This window comes from Dendrobates tinctorius, unplaced genomic scaffold, assembly GCF_039654945.1.
Source record: "Dendrobates tinctorius isolate UK_male_01 unplaced genomic scaffold, ASM3965494v1 ptg000203l, whole genome shotgun sequence".
NCBI lineage: Eukaryota > Metazoa > Chordata > Amphibia > Anura > Dendrobatidae > Dendrobates > Dendrobates tinctorius.
Genome location: NW_027361870.1, coordinates 14,119,326 through 14,133,239, shown reverse-complemented (window position 1 = coordinate 14,133,239; position 13,914 = coordinate 14,119,326). Strand labels below are relative to the sequence as shown.

The following is a 13,914-nucleotide window of genomic DNA, read 5'->3' as shown; positions in this document are numbered from 1 at the left end:
CATCATAAACAGTTTGATGGTCCTCAGTCCTCACACATTATGATGCAGTCACACAGTGTAATGGTCCCTACAGTACTCCAACACAGTATGAGGGTCACCAGTGTCGGAATGGGGTGCAAAGGGTCCACCAGTAACATTGACTTTGGGGCCCACTTTTCACCTGTATACAAATATTACACTACCCTCATTCACAAATTTAACTACGGTATATCTATATAATAATAAACTGGGTAGTTTGGTTAATGAATGATGAGATGCTGCTTTTTTCTCTACAGAGTAAGTCAAGAGAATTATGCCAAGTATTATCCATATAGTGGGATTGGGGACCCAGATCTGCACAGGGGCCCACCCAGGTATTCCCCTCTTACCCTGTGGCCAGTCCGAACCTGAGGGCCACCACAGCCAACTCGCCATACTGAAACCCACACAAACACACACTATTATGGTCCTTACAGCACTCACACACACAGTATTATGCCTCACACACACTCAGACACACGATATGATAGACCTTACAGACACCCAAAAAACACAATCTGTCCCAGCTCTATCATGGTTTTCCTCAGCAACTCTCCATACAGCTTCTGCTTCTCTCTCCCACCCAGGGCCCAGGATGCCTTCAAAGCTCTAGCAGTTATCTGGATTAACTGACCTTAATGTCTAAAGTAATGACGGATTGTCGTTTCTCTTTACTTAGTTGAGTGGTTTTTGACAGATTTTAGCTGAAAACAGTTATGGAATAGGACTCGGCACTGTATGGAAATACGTACAAACACTGACTCTGCAAAATACCCGCTGAGGGTCGCCTTCACTTTCTGAAGGCCGGTGACTCTACAAATGAACTCTTGATCAAGCATCTCTGCTTATTGAAAGCCATTCCAGGTGATTACCTGATGAAGGTACTTGAGAGAATGCCAAAGGTACATAAAGCTGTCATCAAAATAAAAAGGGGAACTTTGAGAAAGTAAAAGTTTAACACATAGTCTGGGTTGTTTCACGTTTCTATACTAGTTGTTTCCATGCATGTGTGGCGCCCCTGAGGCTCAGTCGCCACAGAGGTACTGCACCTCCTCCTGAGGTGTGGTGCCCCACCATCCAGGTAAGTTGGAGGCTCCTGACCACACTCCAACACTCGCACCCCACACAACACAGTAGTTCAGCAAAGCCACATTGTGGCTCCTTGCTTAGAGAGTAGCAGAGCACCTTTGGTGGCTCCCTGCTTGGAACACGAAACATGCTGGGAGGTGGGTGGAGTTGAGAATATATAAAAGAGTGGGAAGGTTTAGAATTTCAGTCAGTTCGAGGTCAGGAGAGGAAGCTACTCAGAGAGGAGTGGGGAAAGAAGATCCCTGAGAGAGGGATGGAGGAAGGAGGTGCTGCAGCAGACCTGAGTGACCTGGGTCACGGGAAAGGAAAGAAGGAGAAAGACATTGAACTGAAACCTGATCTTCCATAAGAGAGAGAGATTAGAACGGAACGAAGGAGTAAAAGGGAACATAGAGGACGTGGGTTAGAGGAAGAACCCTGCCTAGAAGTTCTAAGCGCAAGGCCGGGGCCCGGTCCCCAAGGTTGTATGGACACTAATGGTTCTGCAGCAGACACCAGTGGAGTAGTGGGCTGTAAATGCACTACTCCCATCTAAGACTTGGGGGCACAACAGCAACTTGGATAGTGAGCCGGGACTCAGGAGTAGGGAGTCCCCGAAGCAGGCTACAGCTGTCTGTCGTACAAGTAGAGTTCGTGGGAACATCTGTCAGGAGGCACTCCAGTGTAACTCAGTACTGGGAGTACTTCACACTTAAAGGCGCTATAGAGGAGACGTTCAGAAAGGCACATGTTGGCGGAGCGTTGGAAGGGAGCATTCCATCTGACCTGGAGGTTGATTGAGTCTCTGACCCGGAGGACACAGTACGGAGGCAGGCACCTGTGTGTACTACAGACTGTGAGTAAAGCTTTGGAACTGCAAGCCCTGGTGTCCTCCATTCATTCTTGCGCCAACACATCCAGCCCCGCTACATCTGGGTACCAGCTTCTACACCGCTTGTGCCTCTCCTCTTCCCCCACATCTACACTGCCCTGGGGCTACAGCTCCACCTGTGGGGAGCTTCACCATCTTGGCTGCAACACACCACCAGCCTCAGAGGATCTGCATGCAGCGTCGGCCTAACATCTCACTTGACGAACACCACAGGTGGTGTCACGAACTATTCATTCAAATCATTACATTCCCCCATTACTTGGTGGCCCAGGGCCACGGACCGGGTCCCCGCTGCTGTGACACATCCCGCTGATACCAGCCCGCTACCGAGTACCCCACAGCCCTGGGAGGGCGACCCACATGCTTCTTTATGTATTTGCTGCCTACGGTATGATTGTACAATGAACACATTTCAATAAGGACAAGGAAACCCATTGCATTATCAGTTGCGTCCAAACTTTTATATCGTACTGTACAACTGTATTACAGCAAAGGTATGTGACTGACCTACTGTGAAACTGCAACTACATATAACCCTATGACAAATGTTGCAACTAATATCTTGTGCAGCTGTTACGGACTACACACAAGGTTGCTTTCACATCTGGGCCTGCATTTCTGTTTTATTTAAACTTTAGAGCGATAAAAATTAAAATAACTTTAAGGGGATATCTGGGACTACCTTCCTGCCTGTTGTGCCCAACACCATTCTCCACCAGCACTGAGCTGTCACAGACTTCCGCTGCTGTCACATCAACAGAGCAGTGGTTTCTTTTCCTGTTGACAGGGCAGGACTATTGATGTCATGCTGATTGACAGCCATATCCCTGCTGGCTGTCAGCATGATGCCAGTAGTCCCACCCTGTCAACAGGAGGAGAAATCACTGCTCTGTTGAAAGGGAGCAATTGAATCTCTGGCAGGAGCAGTCAGTGACCGACATCAGGAACAAAAGTCAGGTAGTTGCCTCTGCTCACAACTACATTGCTGTTGGTCCTGATTGCTTAGGCACATTTTTTATAAAAGTCTTGAATATCTCCTTTAAGTGCTGAATCCATCATTTAATAGACACCCACAGAACCCCACCAGATTTCTATCATGATGTCTGCTGTGCTATTTTACCTTATTTAATGAAAACTATGATGGATGCTCCTAACAGTCTCCAACGCCAATTTCAACAAAAAGGGGTTGTCCACTACTAGGACAACCCCTCATAGATCTAAATTTTTTTCCCCTATAAAATAAAAATAGCTATACTCACCTCCCATGTTGGTGCCATTCCAGCGGTGTCAGCACTAGCCATCTTTGGGCTCCCATGCTGTTGTTATGACACATATCCCCAGCACCCAATCAGCACCGATGTCACTGTCTCCACATTCGGAGCCCGCGGCTGTTCTCTCACTTCCTCTTCATGTTCAATTTGACAGGAGGCAGGGACAGTGACGTCAGCGCTGATTAGGTGCTGAGGTCACATGTCACAAAAACAGCACAGGAGCTCCGGGGAGAGCGAGTGTTGACAACTGCGAAAGGTGCCAGCACAGGAGATAAGTATAAGCTTTGCTATTTTATCGGGGCCAAGTGTGGGGTATTAGAAGAAGTTGTCCAAGAAGTGGACAACTTCTTTAAGGCCAATATGTGAAATGGGAAGATGAAGTGGATGAGAACTTGCAAACTTGAAGGAGAGTTATTGAGTAATTTCAAGTACTCAGTTTCTGTGATTGCGAGAGTGTAGCTAAGTCTACATTGATTGTGATTGTTTGATTGTCTTGGTGAGAATAGAAAAAAACAGCAAAATTATGCTCAATATCAGAGGTATCAATATCAGAACCTCTCTCTGGTTCTGGGGCGGCTATTTAATGTTGGTAGTTCCTGGGTTTGGTGTAGTTGATTCTTCCGTGTACTTGGTTAGTGGTTGCTGACCCAGGATACCCATCTGTAACTGTTGTGCCTCTGTGCGTTTGTGCTTTGCTGTGTATGGGTTTGTCTCCTGACTTTTGCCTCTGTGTTCTGCTCTGTACTGCCCTGTCCTTCTTGGTTCTCTGACCCCTTGGCTAGTCCCGGTTTACTCTATGTCTTATCTCTAGGTACCTCACTCTCGTTTAGCTTTTGACCCTCGGCTCTCCACTGACTACGTTTATGTGCTATACCCTGTACTCCGCGCTCTCAACTGCTCTCCTTGTCGTCATACGCGGTGACTCCGCCCCCTGCTATCACATGACTGCTGAGTCCCAGGTCCTGTGCGCACTGCTTAGTCTCAGGTCCTGTGCGCACTTCGTGCCTTGTTCTTCCACTCCCTGCGCTAGGTCCCATGCCCCCTGATAGCGACCCCTAGGCTGCCTCTGTGACACCATTGGTGTCATTGTAGTAAGCCATAAAAGTTTGAATTGTGGTTTCTGACTGCTGAGGGTCCACTGATCCCAATGACAGGTTACCAGCAAAGAGATAACTTTGTCACTCGGCTTTTTAAATCTAGAAGGGTATCATGAAAACTCAGCCAATTTTCCACCCAAGTCCCCCATTTTCACAATAAATGGTCCTGCCAACAGTCAAAATACACTATTCTGGATTTTTGCCCTATTTAATAGAAATTTGCAGGCATAATACTAAGGGAGAAAGGGCATAATGCAAGGTAAACAGGGTGAATCTACCAAGTGGCCTAGGACTCTGTGTCAAAGGAGGCTCAAGGTACAGGACAAAGGCCTCTGTGAAATGGCTCTTAGTGACAGAGCCATTTTGCAGCTTAATGACCAGGCCAATTTTTACAATTCTGACCACTGTCACTTTATCAGGTTATAACTCTGGAACACTTTAGTGGACCCCGCTGATTCTGAGAATGTTTTTTCGTGACATATTTTACTTCATGTAAGTGGTAAAATTTCTTCTATATGACTTGTGTTTAGTTATGAAAAAAAATATGGTGAAAATTGTGCAATTTTCAAACTTTAAATTTTTATGCCCTTAAATTAGAGAGATATGTCACACAAATTTCTTAATAAATAACATTTTCCACATGTCTACTTTACATCAGCACAATTGTGGAAACAAATTTTTTTTTGTTAAGAAGTTATAAGGGTTAAAAGCTGAACAGCGATTTCTCATTTTTACAACAAAATTTACAAAAAAAAATTTTTTTAGGGACCACATCATATTTAAAGTCATTTTGAGGGGTGTACATGACAGAAAATACCCAAAAGTGACACCACTCTAAAAACTGGACCCCTCAAGGTGCTCAAAACCACATTCAAAAAGTTAATTAACCCTTTATGTGCTTCACAGGAACTGAAGCAATGTGGAAGGAAAAAATTATCATTTAACTTTTTGCAAAAAATTTACTTCAGAACCAATTTTTTTATTTTCACAAGTGTTAAAAGAGAAACTGAACAACAAAATGTGTTACTCAATTTCTCCTGAATACGCCAATACCCCATATGTGGGGGTAAACCACTTTTTGGGCGCATGGCAGATCTCGCAAGGGATGGAGCGCCGTTTGATTTTTTTCAACGCAGAATTGTCTGGAATTGAGATCGGACGCCATGTTGCGTTTGGAGAGCCCCTGATGTGCCTAAACAGTGGAAACCCAAAACAAGGGATCTCATTTTGGAAACTAGACCCCTTAAGGAACTTATCTAGATGTGTGGTGAGTACTTTGAACCCCCAAGTGCTTCACAGAAATTTATAACGCAGAGCAGTGAAAATAAAAAAATCATTTTTTTTCCTCCAAAATCATTTTTTAGCCGTCTATTTATTACTTTTACAAGGCTAACAGGAGAAATTGGACTACAAAAGTTGTTGTGCAATTTGTTCTGAGTACAACGATACCCCATATGTGGGGGGAACCACTGTTTGGGCGCATGGGAGAGCTCGGAAGGGAAAGGGAGCCATTTTGGAATGCAGACTTTGATGGAATGTTCTGCGGGCGTCATGTTGCATTTGCAGAGCCCCTGATGTGCCTAAACAGTAGAAACCCCCCACAAGTGAACCCATTTTGGAAACTAGAGCCCCCAAGGAGCTTATCTAGATGTGTGGTGAGCACTTTGAAACCCCAAGTGCTTCACAGAAGTTTATAACGCAGAGCCGTGAAAATAAAAAAATATCTTTTTCCCACAAAAGTGATTTTTTTTAGCCCCCAATTTTTTTATTTTCCCAATGGTAACAGTAGAAATTAGACCCCCAAAGTTGGCAAATAGTGGAAACCCCTCAATTCTCGCTCCAACCCTAACCCCAACACACCCCTAACCCTAATGCCATCACCTAACGCGAATCCCAAACCTAACCCTAATGCCAAACCCTAATCATAAACCTAATCTCAGCCCTAACCCTAATCTTAACCCTAATTCCAACCCTAACCCTAATTCCAACCCTAACTCTAATTCTAACCCTAATTCTAACCTTAACCCTAATGGAAAAATGAAAATAAATTTCCCTAAGGGGATGATAAAGGGTGGGGTTATTTACTATTTTTTTTATTTTGATCACTGTGATATGGTTTATCACAGTGATTAAAATGTACATTGAATGAATGAATGAATGGAATCTGCAGGCCGACAGATTCGGCGGGCGCACTGCGCATGCACACACCATTTTCTTCCCGGACCAAGATGGCGGCGCCCACCGGAGGAGGCAGGAGGGCCCAAGGACCACAAGGACAACCAGGAGGTACTGGGGGGATCGGGGACCTTATTTCTCTCTCCTCTGATGTACGATCACCATCAGAGGAGAGAAAATGAAAGGAAAATCGCACCTTTTTTTGCAGTCGCAGTTATACGGTTAATAACGGTGATCGCAAAAGCGGGGTCAGTAAAAACCAACCTGAATCATGTTCTCTGGGGGTCTCATCTACCCCCGGCAGCCGAGACCCCGGAGAAAATCTGACTCTGGGGGCGCTATACACTTTCTCCACAGCACCGATAATTAACGGCACTGTGGTTTAAGTACTATTAACTACCGCTGTTAAAACAGAGCATAATCCTAACTGTGTGTATATTGCACGTTATTAGGAGTCGGAAAATGGTAGTCAAATAAAGTGACTGCAGAAATTCATACATGTCCCAGAAAACTCCTTTAAACATTGGAATAAAAGAACAGCTGTTGGTACCAGCGCTCTCCTCCTTCCTTCCACTCTATGCTCATCACGACATGTGGGCAGCAAGTGCCAGTAACATGCAGCAAGTGACAGACAAAAGTACCACCCTTTTTAATATTTTGCCTTTGTCTAAGATGGGACTACCAGCCTACTGCCAAGGCACACGGAGACGGTAGGATGTAAAGCAGTCACTATGGCTGCTGGGGTTATCGTTTCGCCAATGCTTTGGGGATCTATGCCCGCCATGCGGAGAGTTGCAGTGGCATAGCTGGGAGAGGCAAGCAAAGAATGCCTTCTAGGTGCTGGATGCTAGAAGAACTGCCAAGAGGAATTTATATACAGGGTGAGGAAAATCTTTCTAGTTGAAGGAAATCCTAGCTACAAACCAGAATTTACAGAAATAATCATATAATCTCATGTGTAGCAGAGATATAAGTTAATATGCTTTAATGCATATTGTGCACCTTAGTAAAATATTAGTCAATGAATGCTACTCTGCTGACCGAGACAGATTAAAGTCCATTGAGAATGAAACATTATATTGTACAATTTCACAGGTTATCATGGATTAATGATTGAATATGAAGTCCAATAAATCTGATGTTTTATTGATCTGTTCCAAGAAGGTCAAACAATTGCAGCTAACAGCGGCTTACATTAACAGCACATTTAGCTGTAACCTGCACCTTTCTTAAGCGGTCTGGTCAATGTACAATTTTGGCACTGATGATGAAATATGTTTTAAGGAAGTTCTTGCTAGGAAGTGCAATTAAGAGAGGTGTAAAAGGATCTTTTATGTGATATATGTCTGTTGTAATCTTTATCTTAATAGATAACTATTATGTAAACAGAATATAATTCAATGGAACACCATTTTTACCCCTTGGAGTTTCTTTCTTTCTTTCTCTTTCTTTCTTTCTTTCTTTCTTTCTCCATCAGCATAACTGTATAAGGGCTTGTTTATAGTGGGACATATCATAGTTTTGAAAAACACCATTCATATTAGCTTATAATGTACTCATAAACAGGGTGGAATTAAAAGAAAACTACACACCCAATAAATTTCCATGCAACTTTGCTCTACGACAGGGTTCCCCAACTCCAGTCCTCAAGGCCCACATCAGATCATGTTTTCAGGATTTCCTAAGTATTGCTCAGGTGATAATTGCTTCACCTGAGCAATACAAAGGAAATCCTGAAAACATGATCTGTTGGTGGGCCTTGAGGACTGGAGTTGGGGAACCCCACTCTACGAGACAGTAAATTTTGTATGTCCACAACCCATATAGTTTGCTTAATTTTTTTTTTACTGATTAAAAAATAACATTTACAAAAACTTGGCTTAAGTCGCCATGTTTTTTATTTTTCATGTGTGAATGCCTGCTTTTTGTGTGACAAGCTGTTGTTTTCTTTAGTATCTCTATGGGATTTTTTAAATTAAATTTTTGGCCAAAAACAGCAATTCTGCCGGCTTTTATGTGCTTAGGTGTTTACTAGGGATGAGCGAGTATACTCGATAGGATTCGGTACTCGGCGAGTAATGCAGTACTCGTGGTACTTGAATCCTGGCGAGTATTTCACTACTCGCCGCGCAATATTCGGCACAGCCCAGCACAGTCCCCGCACAGCCCGGCACAGCCCCGCACAGTACCTGCACAGCCCAGCACAGTCCCCACAAAGGCCAGCACAGTTCCTGCACAGCCCAGCACAGTCCTTGCACAGCCCCGCACAGTCCCCGCACAGTCCCCGCACAGCCCAGCACAGTCCCCGCACAGCCCAGCACAGTCCCCGCACAGTACCTGCACAGCCCAGCACAGTCCCCGCACAGTATCTGCACAGTCCCGCACAGCCCGGCACAGTCCCGCACAGTCCCGCACAGCCCAGCACAGTCCCCGCACAGTACCTGCACAGCCCAGCACAGTCCCCGCACAGTATCTGCACAGCCCGGCACAGTCCCGCACAGCCCAGCACAGTCCCCGCACAGTACCTGCACAGTCCAGCACAGTCCCCGCAAAGGCAGCACAGTCCCTGCACAGTACCTGCACAGCCCAGCACAGTCCAGAATAGCCCCGCACACACACACAGCCCATGACTCGCATTTCCCATAGACTTGCATTGGACTCGTTACGAGTACCCGAGTATTAGGAGCTACTCGTAATGAGTACAGCAAGTCCGAGTATTTCACTACTCGCTCATCCCTAGTGTTTACCATTTTGGATAACTATTTTGATAATTTATTAGATAAGACAATTATGGATGCGACAATAACAAATGTGGTAATTTTGTGAAAAAAATTACATTTCTCTATTTACAGTTTGGGAAAAGAGGGGTGATTTAAAGTTTTGTCTTTTAAATAATTTTATTATAAGTCCAAGTAAGAGACTTAAACATGTTTGCTTTGTTGCTTTTGTACCAATGCAATCCCATAGCATTGCAATCTACTGTACAACTATTGATCTTCTGTTCATAGGTGTACAAACATGGCAAACATAGTGGCCAACAATAGGCCTCCAGGTGCCATGACATTGCATTGGCGCACCCGTGAATGCATTGTGGAGAGCTGGGGGAAATAATGGGTGAAAGAAGAGGCGCCCTCCCTTCTTTATGAAAATATCTGAAATCTATCGAAAACCTTAAAAATATTTTAATCCTACAGGGGCCTATTAGCTGCAAATTTTTTGTTTTTAAGGTGTATAATAAGAGAACATGAGCTCCACAATTTGTTACGCAATTTGTCACATACACAACGATACCCCCGAACTACTGTTAGCCACAGGGTAGGGCTCAGAAGACAAAAGCGGCATTTGACTTTTGGAACACAATTTTGCTGGAATAGTTTGTGGACCCCATTTACTGAGACCCTAGGGTGCTAGAAAAGCAGAAAAGGGGAAGTAATTTTGGAAAGTAAACCCTTTAATTACTTCCCCTTTTCTGCTTTTCTAGCACCCTAGGGTCTCTGTAAATGGGGTCCACAAACTATTCCAGCAAAATTGTGTTCCACAGAAAATAATATACAGTGGATGTTACAGAGTGAAAACTGCAAATATGTCAGCTTAGAGCCCAATACAATGTGTTTATGGAGACACGAACAACATTAATTTTAAAGTGGGTTCTTCCCACTAAAGCAATACAAAACATGTGTATGCTAACTGCAGTTTAGGCACAATATGGGGCTCAGAAGGAAGGGGACATTTGGATTTGGGAGTAAAGATTTCTCAGGATTTTATTTTTAGGGGGATCCATACTGTATTTCCAGAGTCGTTGATCTACCTGTGATATGGAAGTACATTATTTTTACATTGACAATTGATGGTTCTGGGGGAGGGTTTTTTTTTTTTAGATGAAATGTAATTTTTGCTGGTATCATTTTTGAGGTACACAACGCTTTTGATTTCTTTCAAAGCTATGCTCACATTTATGGTATTCTGTGCTTTACACATAATACTTACAATGGGGTTTCTATCTAGATTCCCAAAAAATGAGATGCAGATGAAACTACTCATGGAACCATTCACTATAATGAGGCATATGGAGTAACTTTGAACTCATTCTGTCCTCTGTTGCCGCAGTGTCCCGTCTTTTTAGCCATCCACTGTTTGGTGGTTGACCACACTTTTGTGCACTAAAAATACAGACACCGTCAGAGATCGAACTGTGTCCAAGGTGTCACCATCTACCTTCCTACTGCGAATGGAAGTAGGCATTTTGTCTGAATTGCATTTTTGTGGGGATATAGACTTGAAACCCCGAGGTAAGAGCCCCTTTGTCTTCCATCGCTGCCTACTTGGGACTCTTCTGAAGCTCAGGAATAGGGTTCACGTACACTTGTATGAGAGAATCATCGGATGATATGCGCAAATGACCCCCGGCACAAACTCTACTGTGAGAGTGAGCCGAGTGCCATTTAACTGTGATCAAATTCTCTATCATGTGAGAATCGAATCACAGGTACGGAGAAGATCAAGAATTTAACTTCTACATCTTCTCCATTGTGTGACTCGCTGTATATCGGACTGCATTCAGAAGACATCGGAGTGCAGTCTGATGTTTTGTACACACCTGTATGGATGCACAATGGCTGATATACAGTATGTACAGATAGTTTGCAGACCCCTATAAATTTTTCACTCTTTATTTCATTGCGGCCATTTGGCAAATTCAAAAAAGTTCATTTTTTTTCTCATTAATGTACACTCTGCACCCCATCTTGCCTGAAAAAACAGAAATGTAGAAATTTTTGCAAATTTATTAAAAAAGAAAACTGAACTATCACATGATGCAGGGGTGGCATTTATGCACATGTAATCTAAGTACATGTATCAAAGTACTTCTGGCAGTTATAACATGGATGAATGTGACACGCATCTCTATTCTCTTCATACAGGTAACCAGCTTTTCCAATCTCTGCTCTGAATCCACTCCTGTGTCTCCATTCAATGTCAGCAAGCAGTTAATCCTGAATGCTATCTATGTGTTTTCAACTCTGCAAGCTTATATCTGGTAACCAGCTTTTCCAATCTCTGCTCTGAATCCACTCCTGTGTCTCCATTCAATGTCAGCAAGCAGTTAATCCTGAATGCTATCTATGTGTTTTCAACTCTGCAAGCTTATATCTGGTAACCAGCTTTTCCAATCTCTGCTCTGAATCCACTCCTGTGTCTCCATTCAATGTCAGCAAGCAGTTAATCCTGAATGCTATCTATGTGTTTTCAACTCTGCAAGCTTATATCTGGTATATAGTTTTTTTCAACTTACTCTGCTTGTCCCCTTATGTTGTGAGGTCCAGAAACTTTTCAAAGTGCTTTATGATCCATGTAGTGTTGGACATGTGTTTATTTGACCACAACATTTTATTGGGTCCTGGTGTCTCAATTTAGTGTGATTGATTAACGAGCAGAGAGGGCCACAAAAAAAAAAACAAAAAAAAACTTAGCCTTAACCTCCTATATATTCAGACCTAGCTAGGGGGAGCATTTATGCAGGGGTGGCATTTATGCACATGTAATCTAAGTACATGTATCAAAGTGCTTCTGGCAGTTATAACATGGCAGTTGGGCAGGAGACAGGTAAGACATTTATATACTTCTACTCCCTGTACATTTGGGGTGCAACAAATATATACCATATGCATTTGTGTAATTTATATCCTGGCCGCTGCATTCACACACATCCACCGCCCTGGCATTAACTCTCCACACTCCATCCATATTGGCCCCTCACTTCTTTCCTCTCCTATGTACAGCACTCATGCTCTTTTCACATTGTTAAATTGCACAGATCCAGCCAGTCCCACCATTCAACACCAGAGACGCTCTCACAAATCACTTAACCATCTGCTCACTCTTTCTATCCTCCTTCTCCTAGTTGCAGGAGACATTGCTCCCAACCCTGGTCCCCCATGTTATAGAAAGTCAAACCTCCCCACTGCTACACTCAGAAACCCCTCTAATCTGATTAATATTCCCTGCATGCCATCTGTCTCTCTTAATTGTGCACTTTGGAATTCTCGCTCAGTGTGTAACAAACTCTCCTTCATTCATGACTTCTTCCTTTCTAATTCTCTTAACCTCCTGGCTCTTACTGAAACCTGGATCCAGCAGTCGGATACTACCGCTGCTGCTGCTCTTTCATACGGGGGACTACACTTCTCTCATACCCCAAGATCAGACAATAGAGCTGGTGGAGGCGTTGGTCTGCTCCTATCACCAAAATGTACCTTTCAGGTTATCCCTCAAGTACCCTCACTTGTCTTCCCTTCTTTTGAGGTCCATGCCGTCAGACTCTACACCCCCTTCTCCATGCGAGTGGCGGTGGTGTATCGTCCTCCCGGCCCCTCCCATCAGTTCCTGGATCATTTTGCCACTTGGCTTCCACATTTTCTCTCCTGTGACATCCCTACCCTCATCATGGGAGATTTCAACATCCCCATTGCTCTTCCCCTCTCCCCATCTGCTACTCACCTTTTATCTCTAACCTCCTCATTTGGCCTTTCGCAGCTTACTAATTCTCCAACGCATGAAGACGGAAACTCCCTCGACTTGGTCTTCTCTCGGCTTTGTGCAGTGGATGATTTTGCAAACTCCCCTCTCCCGCTCTCTGACCACAATCTTCTTTCATTCTCTATAAAGAACTGCCAGGCTGCTCAGGTCACCCCCACTGTCCAGACTTATAGAAACATACAGGCCATTAACACCCAGAAACTTCTGAAGAACTTGCAGTCTTCATTGGCCCCTATCTCCTCCCTCTCATGTCCTGATTCTGCATTGAAGCATTACAATGAAACACTTCAAAGTGCCCTGGATGAATTTGCACCCCCTATAAATAGAACACCACAACGCAGACGGCGACAACCCTGGCACACGGTGCAAACACGTTTCCTGCAGCGGTGCTCCAGGTGCGCCGAACGTCTGTGGAGAAAATCCAATCTACACGAAGATTTCATCCACTTTAAGTTTATGCTTAGAACATACAACACTGCCCTTCACCTCTCCAAACAAACCTATTTCAACACCCTCATCATCTCACTGTCCAATAACCCGAAACGTCTCTTTGACACTTTTCATTCTCTACTCAATCCAAGAGTACAGGCCCCAACCACGGAGCTCCGAGCTGACGATCTGGCCAATTACTTCAAAGAAAAAATTGACCAGATCCGACAGGAAATTATCTCCAAATCCCCTCATACCATGCACTGTCCTCCCTCCCCCACTGCATCTAACTCACTCTCTGATTTTGAACCAGTCACAGAAGAAGAAGTAAGCAGGCTCCTTGCATCTTCTCGCCCAACTACTTGCACCAGTGACCCATTTCCGTCACATCTCCTCCAGTCCCTTTCCCCTGCTGTCACCCCTCACC

The 13,914-nt window shown here is 44.1% G+C and overlaps 1 protein-coding gene across 3 annotated transcripts in view; it reads left to right on the top strand.

The window, feature by feature from the left end:
* The window catches only part of LOC141057281 (serine palmitoyltransferase 3-like), a 165,436-nt gene that overhangs the window by 14,727 nt on the left and 136,795 nt on the right, over positions 1 to 13,914 (top strand). The window contains exon 1 of one of the 3 annotated variants that reach the window (XM_073553824.1): positions 11,665 to 11,791. The exons of the other annotated variants lie outside the window; for them this stretch is intronic. The gene's annotated coding sequence lies outside the window, so the exon portion shown is untranslated. Of the gene's footprint in view, positions 1 to 11,664; positions 11,792 to 13,914 lie in introns of those variants that run through there. 3 annotated transcript variants of the gene reach the window in all.